The sequence below is a fragment of the Pteropus medius genome, unplaced genomic scaffold, assembly GCF_902729225.1.
Source record: "Pteropus medius unplaced genomic scaffold, Ma_sr-lr_union100, whole genome shotgun sequence".
NCBI lineage: Eukaryota > Metazoa > Chordata > Mammalia > Chiroptera > Pteropodidae > Pteropus > Pteropus medius.
In genome coordinates, this window is record NW_024342471.1 from 1,307,813 (window position 1) to 1,330,643 (window position 22,831).

The window sequence follows — 22,831 nt, forward strand, 5'->3', positions numbered from 1 at the left end:
GGAAGTAGTCCATAGGCTTCACCAGACTGTCAGAGGTCCATGTATTAGAAGCCCTGGATTAAAGGGACAGGTAGACTGTGGAGAAGCCAGCCTAAGCTTTACAAGTCTGCTAGAAATATCTATATCATCACTGTCCACCGTGGTTCTGCCTGAGGCAGGAGAGAGCTAAAGAATGTGACAGAGGAAAAGAGGGCCTCCCAGGTATACTCAGCAGCCGGCCCATTCCTCCTGGGTGCCTGCTGCTAAAGCTGCAGCTGGTACACTGTGTCCACTGGCCTGCCAGGCAGAATCCACAGTGCCAGGCATGGGTTAGGACATGTGAGGCTAAGGGACCATCTTCTGCTGGAGATTGTATGTCACCAGGCCTGCTACCTGCCTCTGAGGTCACTTAGCCAGCTATCCTGTTTAGGCAGCATTGGAAGTGCCACTTTCCCACAGGCTGGAATGAGACAGTCATATCTGATGATAAGCCAAGGATGTGTTCCTTTGTCCAGGGTCTGAGAAGGACATGTGAATGTCACATTAAAAACAGTGATCCTTTGTTACAAGTTGATGGGCCGACATTGGGTGAAGGCATTTATTCCTCTTCAATAAAACCTACAGTCAGGTGTTTTTTTCTAGTATCCATGTTAATATCTCTATTTTCCTGATGAAGAAAAAGTAGCTCTGTATGATCATCACAGTAGAATATTAACATCTATTATGATTAATACTATTATTAATAATTAATTATTGATTACAAGTAGTAATATAGATTCTGATTTTCACATCAATACTATTTAATATATTAATTATAAATATTAATTGCTAATAGTATTTTTCACTTTTATTGAGATATAATTGACATATAACACACTATAACTTTAAAGTACACAGCATAATGACAACTTACATGTATCAGGAAATGATTACCACAATAAATTTAGTGAATATCTATCACCTCATATAGTTACAAAAAAGAAAATTTTAAAAATTGTTTTTTTCCTTGTGATGAAGACTTTTAAGATCTGCTCTCTTAGCAGCTTGAGTCGTCATGTTGTATATTACATCTCCAGTACTTATTTATCCTATACTTCAAGTTCGTACCTTTCATCCATCTTAATCCAATTCCCCTACCCCTGCCTCTGGTAACCACAAATCTGATCTCTTTTCTATGAGTCTGTTTTTTGTTTGTTTGTTTGTTTGTTTTTTAGATTCCACATATAAGTAAAATCATACAATATTTCTTTCTCTGACTTATTTCACATAGCATAACACCCTTGAGATCCATCCATGTCATTGCGACTGGCAAGATTAATAATAACATTGCATCTTGCCACGTAGCAGACCATGGATGTACACTGTACTTTCATTTTCTCATATAATCTTTGCATGGCCCTCGATGATGGATACTACTATTATTGCCATTTTGTAGATGGAAAAATCAGGGGCTAAAGAACTTGCCTACAGTCCTACAGCAAAGAGCTAGTGGTTATTTCTCCTGGAGAACTGGAATTTGAATCCAGCCTTCTGTAACAGAAAGCCCATGTTCTCTTCCTTTATACCAAGGGCTCTGGTCCTCGCTTTATTACTTACATTAATGTTTGCCTAGCCCTACATATTCTAGGCGACCTGGCATTATGGAACTTTCCAGGGAAAGGGAGGAATGGGTGGTTTCGACTTCTCAGAAATACAGAGCCATTGGGGCCGTTTCTTCAGGCCAGAATCTTGCACTATCCCCTATGCCTTCTGCAACTTGAGTCAGCAACTGAGCTTTAAAAGCCACATAGACAGTCCCAGGGGGTGTGGTGTGACCAGGAATAAACACAGGCAGGGAACATTTGAACCAAAACGCACTGAAACTTAACAACCAGGACACGCCAGGACACGCCAGCTCGTGGCTCATAAAGGTTGCAACTTTTATTGTGAACATTCAGTCATTTGGTTAAAATAATGATGATGATGATGATGATGATGATAATAATAATAATAATAATAATACCACCACCTGCTGACACTATTGGGGTTCTTCTTGTATTTGAGGGTACAGCACTTTGCAAGCTCTACCAAAGGGAAAGGGCTGCGAAACCACAGGCAAGTGAACACGGTCTTGCCTCTGCAGGGAGGAGATGCGGGGTAGGGCTAAGAGGTGGAATTTCCCTGGCTCGTTCCATGACGCCAAGACCAAGGTTAGCAATGAACTGAACCACCTTGTAAAAAGCATTATATATAAAGTCATCTGTTTACCTCGGCCGCTGCTGTCACAAGCCCCGTGTTCCTATCAAGGGTTTAAAGCAAACACTGTAAGCGGCTAAAAGAACAACATCGTTTCTGATTCTCTCCTAAGACCTGATTCACTCACAAAATGGGTTTATGAACTTAAAGTTATGGGAGGGGAGGAGGGAGAGGAAAGACAAGAACCCTTTTATTTAGCATCTTATTCACAATGAAAATTGGCACAGAAGCCAACCACATACATTAACATAGCTTGGGCAAGTTTAAAGCTTATGAATACATTTCTGTGGAAAAATGTGAATATGGAAAATCCCCTCTCTTATTTTGCCCTTTCCAAAAAAGCAATGAGTTCTGGGCTCAATGTGTGTCCATAACCTCACTTAAAAACCGAGAAATGCCAAGTGGGACTCAACTGGGGGAGTCCAGGTCTAAAGGGACCTAAGGGTCTGCTACCTTGGAAACCAGGAGAGGAAGGGAGGAGGCTGAGACTCACTCACAAGTAAGATTTCATCATAAATCGCAGAGGGGAAGCCCAGGTTCCCCTCAGGTTCTCAGTGTCTCTCTGATGATACGGGTGTCTGCTGGAGAAGATTAAACATAATTAGAAGAGAGGGAAAGAGATCTGCTTCCAATCTTGCTCAAAATGCACCAATTAAAAGGGCAGTTATAGTTAAAGAGTTATACACAGTAGCAACCAGAAGTCTGGTATGGTGACTTTATCACTGGGTTTTATTCATAGAATTTTTCCTTGAGGATCCTTTAAGCATTTAGAAACAAAATAATTTATCCTACGAAAAACTGCCTTGAGAATAGAGGCTTCTGCTAATATGTCTTCTTATTTTAGTTATTTCACAGGCATTAGCGGATGCATTGCCTGACGATTTTCCTAGAGAATAAATTTAAATATTTATTCACAGGCAGGGGAAAACACTTCAGAAATAAAGAGGCTAAGAGAATTGTCCACAACTACATATCTATGTGCTTGCCTGCCTGCCATCCATCCATCCAATGCTTATTTACTGAGAGCCCTAAGGGTACTCACCTACGCATATGCAAAGGTCTATAGAAGCCCTGGGAGAAATACAGTTTCTGAAAGTTATCTTCCCTGCTTAGCCTGTAGAGCTAGAGCATCTGGGTCTTGGTGGAGGAGACAAAGCATGCAAATAATACAAAGTGGGAAAGAGATAATTATGAACCAAGTGAAATTCTAAGTAAATATATAAGCAATCACTTTGCTAGGAATGATCAAAAAAAGAAATCTAACTATGAGAAACAATTGACACACTTCTAGGAAATATTTGGCAAGTAATTATTGGTACCTACTAGCGGCAAACTCTGTACTAGGCCCTGGGAACAAGCTCTTTCTATGCCCACAGGCATCTCAGTCCAGACGTGAAAGCAGACATGAAACAATGAACCCACCTTGTGGTAAATGCTGCACGCTTTGTGAGAGCTGACTGAAGAACATCTGACTGGCCTCCAGGCTCAGGGAGGGAAGCCGCCTGTACAAAGGCCCTGTGGTGGGCGCTGGCTTCTGAGGAAATGTCCAAAGGCCAGTGTGCCTGAAGAGTGTTATTGGATATGGTGAAGACAATATAAAGTCTTTATAGTTTAAAACCAACAGGACACTATCATATTCGCTTTTTAAACCACGTTTCTGCCTTCTAAGAGTAGAGCGGCCTATGGTGGCAAATGGTGGAAGCAGGGAGACCAGTGGGCCAGTCATTCAGGCAAGATGGTGGTGGCCTATAAATTAGAACCTTTCCAGTAGAGATGGAAAGAATGAGAGGCGGGCTTAAAAGTGATACAGAGGAAAAAGCACGGCAGGAGAGAAGGAAATCAGAACTTTTCCTCAGGGAACAAGGAATGGGAAAGGAAGAAAATGCCTCCCCTCAGTGGTTAAGGGAGATAACCACTGGTGGGTGTTGCAGGGGCCAGAATGGGGACGGGGCAGAGGGCAAGCTCCAAGCTTTGGCAGACTCGTGCCAGAGACCAGGTGGTCGCGGGTGGGCTGTCCTCAAGACCAGCTCCCCACCCAACTTAGCTATGGAGAGAGATTTTATTTGAAATAGCTTCTAGAATGTCAGATATGTCTTCACTCATTCTCATCTCTCCTGTAGGCTAGATTTTTCCATTTTTTCTGCACTTTGATATTTCTAGCCCTAAAATCCAATAACGAAAGAAGAAAAGGTCGTCTTTGATATTTGCAACTATAGTTTCCTAGATGTATTTACGAGTCATAGAAATGAATTACTATTAAAATATTAACACTGTATCAGTTGAATATTAACTAAATATTAAAATTATTTTTAAATTAACTTTTAGAAATCACAAAATAAGAGTTCTGGTGGCCTGAAATCATAATGGTTTCCTTCAACCTAAACCACATATGCCTTACCTTTTCAGAGACGACAAGCTTTCCCTTACATGCACTTGGGAATATGATGTGACAGTTACCACTGCCCACACCTGAGATGTCACTCTGCCTGTGGGTCACCTATTGCTGCATTTCCAGCAGTAATTCAAAAATTACCTTGGACTTTTTGTTAATGAGCTTCATAAATTACTAATCAGTGTTCTTTAAATAATTAGGAAGTTGGGCCTGGATAGCACATCATATGAATTTGTCACAACTTTTTTAAAGTAGAGCAAGTGACATTTTGTCAATGTGTTATTCAAAGGATAACTCCGACCACCAGTTCTAGTAGCAAAATGGACCAAGATCTCTAACAGTAATTTCTGATAATAAGTTTATATATCTCATAAACCTTCCGAATGTCCTAGGTTGCTTTTGCTGTGTGTAGTGGGGGGAGGGAGTGTTATGGGGATGCAGAGAATAGAAGGTGGTTCTTGTTATTTTTCAAAACCAGTTCATCTTTTCTAATGAGTCATATCCCTGTGTCTAAGCCAAGTTCTTCCATGTCCCCACTGGCCTCGGCTTTGGGAATCCTGGGTGTGACTCATGGGTCATGATCCTGAAGACAGAGCCTTATATTTCTCCAAAAACAGTTTAGGCCCTTCCACCTGTGATGCAATGATACAACTCTATATAAATCGGTGGAAGCTTTTATGGATTGACTAATATGTTAACACCCTGTGATCCAGAAGTGGAGTTGCCTAAACTTTTTTTAGGCTGGGTCATATAAATTGCGTCTCAGGCAGTGTTGTTGAGTTTTCAGTGTCATCCAAAATGGTGTGGCAGAATGGGACAACAAACAGATGATTAACATGCATGACTTTGCGCTACTCAACCATTTTTTTTAATTATTGTTGGAAAGAGATCAATTCCTGTGCATTTATGTTGGCTCTTTATCCCATCATTCTTGGAACTTCAAGAACTGCTCCTAGCTCCTGGAATAATAGAAATTATAATATTTGAACTGCATAACTTGTGAACACAATGCCATTTAGACTCATTTGAAAGAAATCTTTATATGTTTTTTCCCCTATATTTAAATTTAGCTTTGCAAAGTTTGTTGCCCAGAGATCCCACAGGCTACAAGAACCACATTTTGCCACCCCAAAAAGTTCTTCCAGAGGCCAACCAATATCATTCAGCATTATGAAGACAGATAAGAAAATGCCATTAAAAAAAAAAAGAAACAATCTTTTTTAAAAAATCAAGTTCTTTTCAATTTACTGTATCTGTTATTAAAGAGATGTGGTTTCAAAACTAACCCCAGATGGTAAATGTGTGTGCATTATAATCAATTAGTTGCTGCCGGAGCACTGGGTTGAAAAAAATATTGGTTCTGAGGAGGAATGATCAGATTTTTCAGTGATACCTGTCATAGGCTCAACTTCGGAGATTAGTAGTTTTAGTGCCATCTATTTGCCATCTACACGCTACTTTCTAAGCCAGAATATTAAAAATTATTTAACTAAAAATATGATGGAGTGCAATATTAAGATAACACATCATCTAATATATTCTCATTGCCATAAGTACTCTGTATCTTTCCTCACTCAAGAAAGTCCTATTAGCAAAAATCTGAGAAGTTGGTCAGTGAAGAACAACTCGACACCAGATACCTAAGCTCTCTCGCTCTCCCCCATGGCTATAGCATTCAGCATATACAAATGACTTCCAATGTTTATTCTTCAGACACAGATTCTTCCCTGAGCTTTGTATTATATTTCAAATTGTTTATTACACATCTTCATCTCAAACATGGCAAACTCAAGAAAAAACTTCCTCCTCTAAAAAGGTTCTCCTTTGAACATTTTCTATTCCATTAATGGCATCGTTATGGACCCAGACTAGAACCTTAAAGTTATTCCTCTTTGTCTTTCAACCAACCAAATGCACACAATCAGCCACCAAATCCTATCGATTTTAACACTTGTCTCATATCTATATTTTAAATTGGACATTTTTCTTTGGGTGTTAGTTTTTTGTAGTTACCTAACAAAATGTCAAAAAATTAGCAAGTAAAAATAACACAATTTATTATCGCATGACTTCCTTGGTAAGAAATTTGGAACTGGGATAGCTGAGTCCTCTAATCAGAGTCTCACAGGCTGCATTCTCATCTGAAGGCTCCGGGGAAGTATCTGCTTGCAAGATCTTTCAGGTTGCTGACAGAATCCAGTGCCTAACAGTCATGGAACTGTGATCCCATTTCCCTGCTGGTAGTCACATTGGGGGGCTGCTCTTGGCTCCCAGAGGCCCACATTCCATATCACGTGGCCCCTTCATCTTCAAAGTTAGCAACAAAGACTCTCCTTCACATCAAATTGTTCTTACACTGAATCTCTCTCACCAGGAAGATCCAAGTCCCTTCTTTGGACTCATTAGGTCAAGTTCACTCAAGATAATCTCCCTTTCTTAAGGTCGACTAATTTGAACCTTAATAATTTCTACAAAATCCCTTCACAAAGCACCAAGATAAATGTTGGATTGAATAACTGCAAGAAGGTATGTGTATACCAGGTCATGTGTTGGAGGGATTATGGTGGTGGTGGTGGGTGGAAGGTGGGAGAAGTTGGGGGAATTCAGCCTGTCTCATTTTCCACGGTCACTGCTTTACCTGAGGCCCTAAAAATCTCTGTATAGATCATTACAATGACAATCTTCCGATCTTAAATTGGATTATCCCAAAAGCAGAACTTAAGATAAAGAAGCAAGTATGGGCAGTCTATTTGTAAGGTAAGCACAGGAAACATTTGTAGGGAAGTAGGGAAGTGAAACAGAAAAGGAAGAAAACCAGTATAGTGTATTTTAGTGACTATGTTACCGCTGGGAGCAATTGGGGCTCATTTATGCTGAGGCAGGTGAGAAAGTTGAGGTATTTATATTTCAACTCCCACCATTATTGCTTGAGAGCTGCACCTACTTGCTACATAAATGTTCTATGTAAATTTCTCTCCTCGTGTAACTAAAGACAGATTAGATCCTATGTATGTACCTGTTCGTACAAATCAACAAACATTTATGAGGACCTAAGACAAGAAATGCCCCATGCTAGGCACTGTGGATTCAACAGTGAAAAGACAGCCATGTATAAAGTTTATCATTGGAATGGCCCAACAATTAAAATCCAAATTTCTTTCAGAACCTGACATGAACCTATTTTGGCAGCATCTTCTCTCACTTCCTGCATTAAAACCATCCTCTGTTCCGGCCACCCAAAGTTCTCAGTGCTCTTTAAAAGATGTTGGCCTCTGTATGTCTTCTTTTGAGAATAACTATTCAGTTCTTTCCTATTTTTTAATCGGGTTATTTTTTTTTTATTTTTTTTTTGTTAGTTTGCTCGCTATTAAGTTGTTTGAGTTCCTTAAATATTTGGATATAAACTCCTTATCAGATATATGGTTTACAAATATTTTCTTCCATTCTATAGCTTGCCTTTTCACTCTGCTGATTATTTTCTACGCTGTGTGGAAGCTTTCTAATTGTATGCAATCCCACTTGTCTTATTTTGCTATTGTCACCTGTGCTTTTGGTGTCATATTCACACCTAGTCCAATGTCTAGAAGCCATTTCCCCATGTTTTGTGCTAAGAGTTTTTGTTTGTTTGTATGTTTGTTTCAGGTCTTATATTTAAGTCTTTAATCCATTTTGAGTTGATTTTTATATGTAGTATGATCATTTCATTCTTCTGTGTGTGAATTTCCAGTTTATCCAGCACCATTTACTGAAGAGACTGTTCTTTCCCTACTGTGTATTCTTAGCACCCTTGTTGAAGAACATTGTAAATTCATGAATATTTCTGGATTCCCTATTCTATTTCATTGGTTTATATATCTGCTGTTAGGCAAATACTATCCTGTTTTGATTACTATAGTTCTGTAATATAATTTGAAATTAGAAAGTATAATGCCTCCAGCTTTGTTCTTGCTTAAGGTTGCTTTAGCTATTGGGGGTCTTTGTGGTTCCATATGAATTTTAGGATTGATTTTTCTACTTCTATAAAGAATATCATTGGGTTTTAACAGAGTTGCCCTGAATCTGTAGGTCATTTTGGGTTGTATGGAAATTTTAACAATATTAATTCTTCCAATTAAAATACAATGTCTTTCCATTAAATCATGTTTTCTTTAATTTCCTTCATCAACATTTTATAATTTTCAGTATAGAAGTCTTTTATCTCTTTGGCCAAATTTATTCCTAAGTATTTTTGGAAGGTTGCTATTGTAAATGGGATTGTTTTTCTAATTTCTTTTTCAGATAGCTTATTGTTTGTTTATAGAAACACCAGTAATTTTTGTATGTCGATTTTGTATCCTGCACCTTGGGACTGGTTTTAAAGCTGAGGATTTATAGACATCAGGGTTGGATAAGCTATGGCAAATTTTAAAATTCATGTTAAAAATATACTCCCATTTCTTTTGAAAAATAACCTTTTTCAATATATCTTCATGGGTTTTTTTTCCTTTTTTTTTTTCTTCTATTCCTAGGCCCAGTGTTTGGAAATATATTGATAAATGTATCCAACTTACTTAAAATGCTACATTATTTTTAAAAATTAAACTTTATTCCTATGAAACTCTGTACACATTGTAAAGTATATATAAGTAATTTCTGTTAAGCAATATAAATACATTTAAAATCATAGTGAGCCTAAAAAGTAAAAGATGTATTTTAACTAAAAATCTCCCACACTCAAGCTGCCACTAAAAATGAACTCATGGACTCAAAGAAATTTGAGGTACATAGTTGGGATTCCTTTTGTTTCCCTTGAGTCCTTCTGGGTTCAAGAAAACTGCCAGTTATAGAATACATTTCTCTTACTTGAAACTTTCCTTTTAATAACTGTTATTGTGCTCCTATTATATGCTAAGCATTGTGCTACGTGTTGAGGTTTCAAGAATAAGATTGAAAGAAATGCATCGAGGAGAAAATTTTACTTTGTATCAATAAATATTATATCCAACAGGCCCAGATTTTTCAAAATTCAAATAGGAAAGGACTAACTTAATGAGGTTTTACACTTACCTGCTAACAGGAACTTTTCGGATTTCAGATAATCAGGAAGCCCATGTTCACAACACCAAAATAATACTTTCCTGGGTGAAACAGTCAAGATCAAGGTCTCCCAGAGGTCAAGAAAAGCTTGACATAGCATCTTTTATTTAGAAAGTTCCTATAATATCAACAAGTAATGTTATCATTTGATTTTTAAAAATTGCAAAATATATTAGATATTTACCTTGAACACTGTGGCATTTTTAATTTTAAAATACAATGCAACATAATTGTGATAGTCATAAAATTAGTATGCATACTCATAAATAATATTACTTCATGGCTCATTAAAGATCGTCTGGTTTGGATAAAGGATAGAAGTTTAAAGTTGTAGAATGGATATCTTTGGATTCATGTTTGACCTCAAAAACAGTATGCCTGTGTGCATAACCTCAATTAAAGAAAATGTCAAAAACCTGATTTGTAAAGTCACTTGAACATGGAAAGTATAAATGTGAGGTCACACTGAAGGGCGCTATGACATGCCCTAGTCAAAAAGGGGAAAGTGGCTGATATTCTGGAGATGTCATCACCCAGGACCCTGGTGTATCTAAGAAGTATCTTACTTCAGAAATACTCTTCATCTTTGAGAGTAAAGACAAACTTCCCTCTCTGCGTTCCCTCTATTCACCCACAAACCAAAATCCTTCCTGCCATTAATCATGACAACCCTTTTTGATATAAATAAAAAATATTCTCTTACTATCTAAAAAAATGATATGTTTGGCCTATTACCCAAGAGAGTAATTCAAATCAGAGGTGAACATAATACCAGGACAAATCAGATATCTGGACATGAAATAAGGAAAGGAAGAAGAGAAGAAAAATGGAGAAAGAGAGAAAAGAAGAAAAGAAAGAAGGCAGGCAGGAAGGAAGGCAGGAAGGCAGGAAGGCAGGAAAGCAGGAAGGCAGGAGGCAGGAAGGAAGGCAGGAAGGAAAGGAAGGCAGGAAGAGCAGGAAGGAAGGAAGGAAGGAAGGAGAAAGAAAAAAGGAAGAAAAATAAAACAATCATATTTTTTAAGGAAGAAAGGACAGGAGACCTTGTCTAACAGGGCAGACACAGAAAGGTGCAAAATCCCCAGTGTCTTTCCAACACAGACATTGACTCTCTAGCTCTGGACCTTCCGAACAATAAAACGATAGGAGAATTCAAGGCCTGGGCACTGCTCCGGCATAACTGTGGACAGATTTTCCCCCATATGTTTACAGAATTCCAAAAGTACAGAAATAGCTGTTGAGCTCTAAGCAGTTTTTGTAAAATTACCCTAGCTCAGAGATGTTTTCATTCTACCCTGGGGACTCTTTGGTGAAATCTAAATAAGTGGAAAGGTTCAGCTATTTTGGAGTTTTCCTTGTGCTAAATAATATTCTGTAGATTGGATTCAGAGCAGAAAAAAAAAATGTAGAGATTTTCACATTCACATAAATCAAAATGGATGAATGTTTAAAAACAAACAAAAAATTGTCCTCAGGCTGAAACCAATTATGGAAATTCTTAGCCGAAAGGGATAATTTATTAGATCATTTATAATGAGCACAACTTGCAAATGAAAACTGGTGTTCCTGATCTCAGCTACCACAAACACTACGATGTTTTCTATTTATAAAAATGATTACAATAAGGTTTGTGGAGGTTCCTGTAGTAGGAGGATCAGGCTGAGGGTCCCCAAGAATTCTGTCAGTCAACACCATTATCACCCTGATTCTGGAGTCATCAGCTGCACAGTGTGACAACTGTGGGTGACTTTTTTTTCCTCCTGTGACTCTAGTCATTGACTTCACTGGCTCCTAGGGGATTCTTTTGTAAATTAATTTACAAAAGCATAATGACAACAATCTTTTTCACTTGGTTAGTTCCCACCCATTTTTCAGAGAGCAGCTCAAACATCACTTCCTCAGAGAAGCCTTCTCTCACCATAAACTTCCATAGCCCCGAACCAACTAGGGGCTGTAATACATACGTAATTTATATATGTATTATAGTCCCTCATCAATATCTGTCTCCCCTTAGACTGGAATCCCCAGAAGTGTAGAAACAATGTCTATTATGCTCACCATGACATCCCAATGTCCAATCCTTTGTGTATACTCAGCAAACATTTCTTCAATGAGCGAGTGAAGGAAATAAAACTATCCCTAATTTTTAGATAATATAATTGCATTGTTAGAAAGATTATACTACAAGTAATAGAATACCCAGCTGAACTTATTAAGATGTCCAGAAGCAGATGTGTCCAGAGTGGGTCAATTGAGCAGCTCAGCCATGTCAGGGCATCGAGTTGAGCTTGGCCTATTACCCATGAGGGTAATAGGTCTCTTGGTTTTCCTCTCATCATTACAAGATGACTGCCATAATTATGAGTATACGTCCTGATACAACTGGATTTAAGTCAGTAAATAAAGAAGAGATCACTTCTCAAACATCAATCTCTTATTAAAGAGAGAAATCCTCAGAGATCTTCTGAGCAGACTTTTCCCTCAATTCTCATTGGCCAGGATACAACACACACCCTTAGCCTACTTGAAAGGAAGTCTGAGAAAACAAGTGTCTGACATTTTCCAAAGCTATAATAAGGAGAAGGCTCTGTGAGCAAAAAAGAAAGGGTAGGTAAGAGAATATCAGATAGTAATCAAGAGTCTTTCAGAGGGGCCTATGATGGTATTCTTTACTCGCCATTATTTTTTTAAATATATAATTAAAATATGAGCCCTGTTTTACCATAAGAACATGGGAGGGAGATGTCTGCACATAGCTTTCCCTGGTTCAAAGAGGTAGATAAACAGGTGAATCCAAAAATGCTTCATGAATAATTACATCCAATGTCTGATAAGAAAAGAATGCTGTCAACATGATGACCTTAAAGATTATTTCGAACTCCTATTAGATCAGAGAAAAGTACCAGAAATGTATCCGTTTTCATCTTGCCATCTATTTGCTGATGTTATTTAACTGATGGCTGCTGTCCATTACCATCTGTCACTATAGCAAAATGGTTTTGTTGGATTTGGAGAAACAGGATACCATGCTCTTGTTAATTCTTCTTTTTTTTTTTTAATAATTGTAAAAGCTGCTTTCAAGTACCAGATGAACAAAACACTCAGTGAGCACTGTTAAGTACACATTGTTTGGGGAACCGAAGAGATCACAGACTGCGCAATATCAGATAGAGCATCCGACATGTTTTTGCAAGTACATTGAAACCCAAGATTATTGAGAAGTCAAAAGATGCAGAGACTCAACCCATTTTAGGACTGGAATATGGGCTCTCCTTTAAGTGTAGATGCTGGAGACAGATCTTATGTCTTTTACATCCTCTGTCCTGATTAGCAGTACTTCTAACTCTGGTTTAAAAATTCTTCAATTAGCAGCAAAGTGTTGAAATATTCCATTTCAGCTTTGCTGGCAGGAATTTGACATACCTGGGAATAGAAACCAGCCTGTACCATGGACTTGTAGGTGAAGGATGAGTTCCTTCTTCAACTCAGACAGATAGGAACACGAAGGCTCCACTCCAGGTTTTCCCAGATCCAGAAGATTAGACTCCATTGTTCCTTGGAACCATTAATCAGATCTGGCAAATTCATTCATCGGTTGAAGCTCAAACTAGTATTGACGGAGCGCTGTAATCGTGAGCTCTCCTCAGCATAGGCCATCTTGACACACCATGTCCCTTGGGATCATCTGAAATTTTGAGCCAATATGAGGAGTGACCCACTGGAAAATCTGCCTGATGGTTTGGTATCGCAGGAAGTTTCTGGTCTCTTTTGTGGCTGTTCCATTGGGAAAAAACTGTCAACTGTATTATTTAGACTTTTTTCCTATCTGTATCATTACTTACTAAACTTTATCTTCTCTTAAACTAATTTCCTGTATTTGCAAATCTTGCTATTTTCGAAAGTTTAAAACTCTACCTTTCAAAGAACACTGTTTCCTTTTCCTTCCATCCTGCGAGGCTCCATACACATGGCTCCTTCTCCATTTGCAGTGATTTGCATGTTGTTCTATGACTGACGTGATGAGCCTCTCAGAACACTTAAATGAATGCCAATGGAGGTTAGTTTCTTCACATGTTTAAATGTTAGAAATAGCAGAATCCCTTTTGGGAAATTTGGAAAAGGTTTGATTGTGAAGACTTGACATTTCCCAAAGTCACTGAAAACATTTGATAGAATAGAAACGTATTTAGGATATATTAAAAAAAAAAAAAAGCCAGCGAAAGGTATAAAATATGTTTCTTCGTGCTGGCCAAAGGCCACCCACAACAAAATTAACTGAGGAGCTTGTTTTTAAAATGCATATTCTTGGTCTTCTTATTAAGTGTACTAAATCAGGCTCATGTGGGATGGGATTTCAAAATATGGGCTTTTGAAATCTGTCTTTTTGTATCCTTCGCAAGGTGATTCTTACACATCATTGAGAGCTGCTAGCTTAAGGCACTTCAGGTTTATCAATTTCTTTGATTCATCAGTGAACAGGTAATCAAGAGGAGGCAAAAAAGAAAAGGCATCGGTTTCTAGATATGACGCTGGTCATGGCTATCACATAAAGAATCTTCATGCCACGGACTTCTTTGGCAGACTGGGGATGCCAATAATGCATCCTTTCTCAGAGTAATGTTTTCAAAAGCATCAAACAAAATACATAAGATTATAAAGAAAATTATATTAAAGTATAATTCTATCTATGGATGGCTCGGGAATGTGTGAACCTTGATCCAAGGGACAAAGTTACCCAACTATCAGAACTTGCTAAGTGGGAATGACAGATCAGATTCGGTTGGGTGTTATCTGATGCCTGCAGTCTAATTTAGGATTAGTTTCAGCAGAAGAATCTAAAAATGCTTCAGAGAGAGGAGTCATTGAAGATGATAACAGAAGTGTTTAAAGATTGAACCTACACCAAAACAGTAAAACCCATACTTATCTCCTTTTACATCTCGACTTTACACTAGATACTTTCTCTCAGCCTATAGAAACAAAAAATTTTCTTCTATTTTAAAAGTCATATTTTGACCCTATATTTTTTTCTAGCTACCATTTTACCTTTCTTCTTTTTTTTCTTAACAAAAAAGCAGACTAAGTAGTCTGTACTTTCCTCTCATCTACAATCTGCCTTATGTTCTCATTTCACCATTGCTGTTGTTTCTGCCAAAGTCACCGACATCTGATACTGATCATTCCCTCTGTTTACAGTCTACTAATTTAAATTCCTACCTCCTCTTTTCTCACTACTACCAATGCTCCTTTTCAGTCTCTCCTCCATGCACTTCTAGTTCTCCATCATTCCTAAAATCATACCTCGTTACCAGTCTCTGTCCTTAAGCCTCTTTGCTTTCCTTCAAACTTTATCTGTCCCTCCCCGACATTCCCACATGCTGCCTCCATCTTTATCACCTGATTTACTGACTCACCTCCCTGTCTTAGGCTTCCTTTCTCATCCATTCTCTACACATTCTCTAGGTGGATGCTTTTCTCCCCCTTGGAGTTAACCCTTCCTTTGGTTCATAGCACTTTTGCCCTAGATTTCCTCACAAATATCCTTTCAGAAGCCACTGCTGTCTAGGTGAGTCCCCAGAGTACCCTGAGACCTGAGCGAAGCTTTCAAAATTACCCCATCAATAATCTCCCCTTCTAGACTGCGAGCTCCTGGAGTGTTTCTAGGATTTAGCCTGTGCCTTTTATGTCTCGCCTCCCATCACACATACAGAGGAGCTCAAAAAATTCCTTATCAAATTAGAAAAACTGCATTAAGGATGAAAAGCCAAAGAACTAAGTTTTAAAAAATAAAAAATAAACTAGGATGACCATAAATGATAACCATCCATTCTCTCCCTCTTTGAATAATAAATGTTGTGAGAATATTTATGCAATGACCTAAGATAATAAAGGAAATGGTAGAGAGGAGACAGATAATCATGTCTTCCATTTAGACATGGCCAAATAAAAAATTCCTGAATCCCCTAACATCTGCCAACCACCATACTGGATTCATCTCATTCATTCACCTTTTTATTTATTCAACACGTAACTTCGAATGCTTACCACATGCCAGTATGCAATGTATTGGGGAATCAGTGTGAACAAATACTCATTGCTCATCTTCATGGAACCAAGGGTGTAAACGGAGAGGTGGACAATAAATAAATACAAGCTTATAAAGCTGCGATAAGTGCATGAAGGAAAAAAATTTTGAAGGATCTACTGGATAGAGGACATATGAACATTCTATTTGTAGGTCTCTGGGTCCTTGGAGAATTGAACTGGCCTTTGTGTGAGTCTTAAAGATTTCTGTTATCCTCTTAACTGAAGGCTTAAGCTAGAAGTAACCTAAGAAGTTTATTCTTTCTCTTTTCTCAAATATGCCTCAGATAGAACACTCTCATAGCATGAGAAATGACCTCCTCTGGTCTGGAATGAGACTACCCTTCATCCCTGGCTATAGTTCCTTTATCTGAATTCAACATGTCCTTCCATGATCAAGCCCACTAACAACATGGTGGGGGAAAAAAAGATGGTTCCTTTTAGAAAAGGCTTTTTCATAGCCAAATTTTATTTTCATTCCTTTTATTCATCACTCTGAAAATTCTACTACCTCCTCAGGCCAAGTGGCCTCTGTAGGTCATTCTGGTTGTCTAGAGATAGATAGCAGGGCTCCTTTCCCTTGGGGTTGGCATGGTAGTGGAAGAGAAATATATGTGCTCCCCTAGTCACTCTCTGGGACAAATGATCAAGAAAACTATGACAGTGTTCTTGTTCTTCTCCTTCCTTCCATGTATTTTAGCTTTACTCCAATCTCCTGGAGTTAGCATATATAATACCAAGGAAAGGAGAGAGAAAAAAGAGAAGAAAGAACAAGAAAGAGAGAAAAAAATTCAAAGAGTTGAAAGGATGATTTTCGATTGGGCTTCTCATGGAAAAGAATAAATTGAAATAGTTACACAGACTGAAGGTATTACCAGTTTACCTGACCCCCAACTATTTACTCGACTGAATAAATGTTGAACATCTACTATGTATGAAGCATTGTGCAGAAGTCCTGATATCATACAAAGAATTCTGTAGTTGTTAAACTCATTCTGTGAGCTTGGGAAGGAGCCATTGGCATATATGCTCCATATTTGCCATCGCTGGTCTAGGTCCGTTGTTTTCAACCTTGGCAGCATTTTAAAGTCATCAGGAGAGATGTTTTAAAAATAGAAATGCCTACGCCTCATCCTCAGAGATTCTGATTTATTGATCTTGGATGGGCCTGAAGCATCAGAAATTTTTAAAAAGGTGATTTTAATGTGCAGCCAAGGCTCAGAGCCACAAGCCCAGACAATATGTCAGACCATTCTGAAAGATCTTCCAAAGATCTTCCATTTAGATCTTCCAAAGTCCAAGGAAGGACATCCTTTCCTGTATTCAACCCGCACTCTGGACAACACTCTAATTTTGATCATTTGGAGGAATTGCTCTCTTTCTCTGGTCCTCTCCTCAAGCACGAATATCAACACCCATCATTTCCATAAGCTAAGTCTAAGCTCCCCTGTACATGCAATGCATGGACAGTGTCCTCTGTTTAAAAATAGAGTTCTTGACTGGCTATACGTAATCAATATTCCTGCCCTTCTTCTCCAAGCCCGTTCCTTCACAAATAATGAGTATCTAGGACAGGTTGAAATCTCAGTTTCTGTTGGTAATCTACATAATTACATTACTCAGCTACCAAACCTACTCCTGTAAAAAATACTTGAGATATTTTTTCCTGAGCCAGAAAGGTGGGACCATGACACTCCCTCACAGTTACAACCTGGTTTTGGAAGGAGCTTTTATTTGCATAACAATGCCTCTGAAAATAATATTCCCACCTCCTTGCCCAGCCTTCCTTCTTGGCTGAACAGGTGCTCATCAGGAAACAAAATCTCATCCTTGCCGATGGAACTGGCAGTGCCTTCTAAGTAGGCCAAAGAATTTGGAGCTTGTCTAACCAGAAATTCTTACCCACTCCCAAAAAATGCATATCCTGTTCGTCCAAAGGATGATAATTAGCACCTGCTTCCACTGCCGAACTCCTGTGGGATTGAGCATGTTGCTCTCATAGCTCCTCTGGTCCGTCTTGGCCACTGGTCTCTAATGAACCACTTCAGGCACATGATGTGCCACCTAATCTCCCAGAGAGGGTGTTGCAGTACTCCTTGGACCTGGGTGTGGCTGCCCAACAAAACCATTAGAGAGTGTGTAAGAAAAGATGTTGCTGGAACTTGGCCAAGGGATTAATCCAATTAATTTGACAGCCAGAGATTCTCTCCTAGAAAAATTATAGCATCATAGAATACTGAAGCTAGAGGAGACCTTAGAAATTATCTCATCCAGATGTTGTTTACATTTTGGGATGCATTGCCTCTGAGTGGAATCTGTTGAAAGCAACGGACTTTCTTCCCAGAAACACGTGTATACGCAGTTTTTCACACAACTTCAGGATTTGGATCATGAACTTTATCAACTGGGTCCATGACCCCCTGTTGGAGAACCCTGATACAGTCTAAATCCTCCTCACCCCTGACCCTCAACACATGCATATACAGACACACACACACACACACACACACACACACTTATAGATGAGGACGCTGTGATCCAGAGAAGCATGTGATTCTCCAGAGAAATAACAACTTAGTGGCGGAAACACAAGCTCCAAACTCCTGATTCTAGTTCTACAGGACTTACCCAAGACCACTTTTCTAATTCCTCCTTAGAGGATGTTTTGGAACTAACTTTTTCTAAGACCATATCTTTCGTCTGAGGATTCCTGTGCATGGACTATCCTCTGTCTGCAGGCTGTGTCCTATTGGCAAGATGGGCAACTGTATCCCCCTGACTGGACATCCCCTTTCCCAGGAGTAACCATTTAACCTACTCAAAATACCTCCAAGCATAAAGCATGGGGGTTAGAGAGCTTTAGAGAGCCATGTCTTCACTAGAGCACCACCCGGTGGAGTACTGCAATAAATCCTACCTAAGCTAGGGCAAGATGCCTATGAAGCAGGGAGCAACATGTACTATTTCTTTCATATTTGATGCCAGAAGAGCAGTTTTATCCACATTTTTGCATAATACTTCTTTTAAATATCATCAAATAAAACCAGATTCAAAGATTAAGCGATTACTCTCCAAAAAATCAGTTTTTAGTTCCTGACTCTTTATATAAAGTTGATAATCTTGTCCTCCCCTTTAATAACAGATAAGTCCAAAAGCAAGGGTAAAAAGTTTTTCTCTTTGACTCATAATTGCTAACCCATTGGCAAATAGAAATGACCTCAATGTAGTGGGTTCTTCTTACTTTGTCCTATTATCTAGAGGTAATAGAGATTCTGTTTCTATCTCTGCCATCTAGGGGCTCATAATCTTAGATAAATCATTTAATAGCTCTCAATTGTGACAAAGAGATAATCTGAGACGATGACTGACCGTGACACTTACTAGCTATATGACTTTGACACATCATCACTTAAACTTCCTCTGCCTCAGTTTCCTCTTTGCTAAAATAAGGAAGACAATAACATCACTCATCTCTTAAGGTTGTTATGAGGATTAATTATAGCCTTTGTTCAGTTTTATGACATTTTATTTCCAGTAGCATGATATAGGATTTGTAGAAAGAGCTTCTCACAGTAACTGAGATATTTGAAATGATATCAGGTTTATAGTATATACTTAATAGCTTCTGCTTATTAAGATTCAACAGAAGTAACTTAGTGGTTACAACATAACCTCACAGATTGCACTATCACTTATGAAACTGGCGTAACGTTAAGACCAAGAAAAATCAGATGTTAACTGAGACACTATCAAGTTCACGCACTTTCTTTATAGATGGTGAAACTGTGGCTCAGAAGTGTTAAGTGATCACTCAAGGACACACAGTTATGACAGGTAGTTCAGAACAAAAATCCAAGATCTAACCTTTTAGTTCTGACTCTTAGCCAACAATCAAATGAGAGAGAGAGAGAGAGAAAGAAGAGAGAAGAAAAAGAAGAAAAGAAAGAAAAAAAAAAAGAAAAAGAAAAGAAAGAAAAAGAAAAAGAAAAGAAAAAAGAAAAAGAAAAAAAGAAAAGAAAAAAGAAAAAGGAGGGAGGGAGGGAGGGGAGGAGAGGAGAGGAGGAGGAAGGAAGGAAGGAAGGAAGGAAGGAAGGAAGGAAGGAAGGAAGGAAGGAAGGAAGGAAACACTTTGAAGAGTTAAATGCACAGCACAAGCCTTCTTATTCATTTAAATGGGTCTCTCAGCTTTGAACATCAGACACGATGTCTCAGGCTTCAGGAATGGGCTGAAAGGACCAAACTCCCGAAGCCCCAACCTCGGTAGCCATCCGTCACACCTCTCCTATCTGGAAAACCCAGGACCATGATCCATCTCTGTGTGTGGTCAGTCCTATCTGTCCTGACAGCATCTGGGATCCAGGACACATGGCACCATCCCATCTGAGGTTTGGGACCCCCCCGGCCACTGGAAGCTTCATACTCCTGGGACTGGAAGAGCAACGGACAGAGCACCAAGCCTGGCCTCGATGGCCTGAATAGAGGAAGATTTGCCAGGATGTTTAAGTGTCAGGACTTTCATCCTCCAGGCCTCTCCAAGTCCTGGGACAGATCTCAGAAATGGTTCAAATCATCTTTTGATTTTGCTGATTTTTCAAAAGAAAAAATATGTTAATTGTAATCAGTTAAGTCTGCCATCTCTTTCCATTCTGACTTCTCCATCACATTTCCTTCACAGTTAGGCGATGCCGAGTAGGTGTGCATATATAGGGGATCTACACAAGGGAAAGTTGAATGGGGACATATTTAGTTTTCATGTAGTGGGAAATAGTTAAGAAGTTCATAGTCACTTGTATAATGTACATTATTGTTTTCCACCCCGGCATAGGAAAGGCCCCCTGAAATACTCTCACTGCCCACTGTGTAAAGTCATCCAGCATTGTGACAACAAGGTGTAGGGTCTAGGTTGCATCACAGCACCCGGTGGTCCTATGTTGAATGGTAGGAGCTATACGGGCAGTGGAGGAGAAACAAGGCCTGAATGTAGGGAGCCGGAAGCTAGTCTACGGACTTGTGAATTTGTGAGTGGACGATTCCATTCTCATTTAAAATCTGTGAAAAACTCAAGAACACAAATTCTCTCCTATCAGAATACACTCAGTTTTCTAGCATATATAATAACTGCACTATATAATTTTTTCTTTTTTGATGGGCAAAAAGTAGAATAGAATTTATCAGATTTTCTGCATTTGTAGGGCATAAACTTGTTGCAGTACTGAAAAAAATGGGTGTACTTATGTGTGAGGTGGCATATTCTATGCATTCCATCAATAACAAAAAATAAATTTTGATCAGCCATGCTAGCCTAAAGACTAAATTATCCTCCTAGTCTCTGTAAGAAAAAAAAATTATCAAATCCATTGCTATATAAAGAGGCAATAAAGGAAATGCAGCCAAATGTGCAGGAAAAGTATAAAGCAGTTAATTAAAAAACATTGTTTTACTTTTTGTGATTATATGATGTTTGAGACATTTTAAGCTCTTTAGAATTTGTAATTTCTGGTGATTTAGTTTTTTAATTGTAATAAATGTTTACAGCTATATTTGTCAACATTTCTTCCTGTACCTGGTTCCTGAAGAAAATATTATAAAAACTTTAGTCCCACAAAACCTTTATCTGTACCCTGGGCAAAGAGAAAGAGAGAAGGTAGGAGGGAAAGGATGGAGGGACAAAGGAAAACAGAAACAGAAGGAAAAAAGAACAGTCCCACAAAGACAAGAGTCAGTCTTGATGGGACCAACCAATCTGAATGTGCCTTCGCTTCTGAGTAGGTTTCTTATCCCCCAGCACACAAATGGCCATTTACTTCTTCCTTTTTTCTTTCCTTTGCATCTAATTTTCCCTAAAATGAAAGGCAGGGAATTCTAGCTGCAAGTTTGTTTTGCCAGTTCATTCCTGGATACTTGAAGACATCAAATAACATCCATTTCATTTGGCCCATGGGCTAGATAGCCCAACGGTTACACTACTGCAGACATTTTCTTTGATTGAATTTCTCACTTTCGAATGCCACGTTAGCTAAGTTAGAAAATGTCCCTATTGCCAGGCAAGAGTCAATAGGATTACAAGACATCCATCCCTTGAAGAGAGATGCAGCAGCACAAAGGAGATTAAGCTGGAAAATTAACAAGCAGGCCTTCAAAAATATGGTTCTATAGAATGTAAAGAAAAACAACGTAGTGGCATTATTATGCCTCTGTTCTTACTGGCTTTGAAAATGTTAACTATCTTTCACATTTATTCTGAAGAATTTACCTAGTGTCATTTTTTTTTTTTAATTATGAAATGTTCCCTCCTGAATTCCCTGTGCTCTTTAAGATACTATTACTGATGGGAAAAACAGGATGTAGTTACATAATAAAAGTGTGCACCGCCCACACTATTCTACTCTTACCAAGCAGAACTATATATCTGAAAGTACAAGCATAACGAGAGGAATCTTGCCCAAATCATAATGGCTTCACCTGGTCCCTTACCATAACTCAAATTTCTCAACTAATTACGGAAAAAGAGAAAATACTTCTGGGTTCTACAAAGTGGCCACGAGCCTGGAAACACTGGCGAAGAGTCAGTAAATGGTCTGTTGGTATTTCATGAAAATACGTGATAAGAGAATAATGTCTTTCCCCCATCATTATGGCTCTAGTAATTCAGAGTACTGTAAGCAAATGGCACATTTGCAGCTAACACTGCAGTATGCAAAGTGTTAATAGCACATGGCATTGGGCTGATAAAAGATGGCAAAACGTAATGTTTTCAGATATGAGAAAGCACAGGGCAAAAAAAATACAAAAGGAGAAAAGAACTGTCATTCTTTGGCCTGGTGCCAGGATCCAAGACAGTTGCCATATGGAGCTCTGAACCCACTCAGCAAAATTCAATGTTGCTCTGAAGTTCATTGCATGTGAAAAGAATGTCCCAGTTTGAAGAGGGAAGGACAGGGAAGGCCTCCTCAGGGAATTCTTATTCCATGCCTGTGGTTTCTCTGGGAAGGACAGTTTCATGCTTCATTATCTTCCTTAGTCATGGCTCGCTTCATTGCAAGACATAGATATCCATTCAAACAAGCC